Source organism: Penaeus monodon, chromosome 19 (genome assembly GCF_015228065.2).
Source record: "Penaeus monodon isolate SGIC_2016 chromosome 19, NSTDA_Pmon_1, whole genome shotgun sequence".
NCBI classification, from domain to species: Eukaryota; Metazoa; Arthropoda; class Malacostraca; order Decapoda; family Penaeidae; genus Penaeus; species Penaeus monodon.
Genome location: NC_051404.1, coordinates 35,876,722 through 35,877,965, shown reverse-complemented (window position 1 = coordinate 35,877,965; position 1,244 = coordinate 35,876,722). Strand labels below are relative to the sequence as shown.

Genomic DNA, 1,244 nt, shown 5'->3' with positions numbered 1-1,244 from the left:
TCCGGTGCACAGCGACCTGATTTTTGTTGTCACAGGACAGATAAATCACGGAAAACACGAAAACTTCAAAGACCCATCTGTGAGCTTTTGATGGAAGTTTCGATCTATTGTTGGGTAAATCCGCTCATCAGCTCACAAACACCCTTCTTTTCAAACTTACCGAAAGTTTATGAAAAAAAGTAGATAAAAAAACGGCCTTTTGTCTTACTTAATCTTACTGTCTGGAGAATATCAGTGAATAAGTCTAAAACCATGTTACTCGTTGTATCGTATGTGTGTGCATGAGGACACCAATTATACATTTGATCTCTAAAAGCAAGGGGTTTTAACTTGACTTAGAATTAGTTAGTCACGCATATAACTGTGCATAGAATATATATTCTGGATGGTCGATACTCAAATGGCAAATATAACGGCGCTTGTTTGTTTTTCAGAGTACATACATTTGCCTATGTTGAAATTTTCCCACGCGTTCCAGAAAGATTTCCGACCGAAATTGTATCAGTGACAATTTCATCAAAACAGTCTATAAAGAAAATGCATTAAATCTTGCCCTGCTTTATACGAACAACCCAGTAAAACATGTTTACGATAAGGTCAACCCTATTAACATGACCTGCCAACGTACATCTATCGCAAAAGTGTCCTGGCAGCGGTGGGATTCGAACCCACGCCTCCGAAGAGACTGGTGCCTAAAACCAGCGCCTTAGACCGCTCGGCCACGCTACCTGTATTTCGAAGGGACAGGGTGTGTGAGTCAAATGTATACGAAATATATCCTAATTCTCTTAATGCATTTTTTTATGACTGCGGGGGAAAAATATTGGTATTTCATCTTTTGGAATTATAATCACTGTATATATAGATCTGAGTATTGATTATTTTAGATATTTAGCTTTACTAGATTCCATGTAAATAGAGATGTGTCATAATCACGTGACAATTATAAACAGCTATGTATTTCTATCTATCAATACATCTAAAAACGATAATTATTTCCGTATACATTATATCAACAGCAAAAATATTTATTTTCCTCTCTCGCTATACAATTCTTTTCATTTCAAAGCCACGTTAAATAACTGGTGACCGTTATATCGAAGGTAAAGCGAAAACCTTCGTTCAAGACACACGTTGGAGTGAGGCGTAAATAATACGAAATAAAAAGAAAAAAATTCGTTGAATTCGTTAACTGTGAGCCTCGCTGCCGGGAAGTTGGCTCTGCAGAATGGCTTGAGGACGAG

The 1,244-nt window shown here is 37.4% G+C and overlaps 1 non-coding gene across 1 annotated transcript; it reads right to left on the bottom strand.

Moving 5' to 3' along the window:
- Positions 1 to 647: 647 nt before the first annotated feature.
- On the bottom strand, positions 648 to 729 carry Trnal-uag. The gene has a single exon. It is a non-coding gene; the product is annotated as a tRNA-Leu (tRNA).
- Between the last annotated feature and the right edge of the window lie 515 nt (positions 730 to 1,244).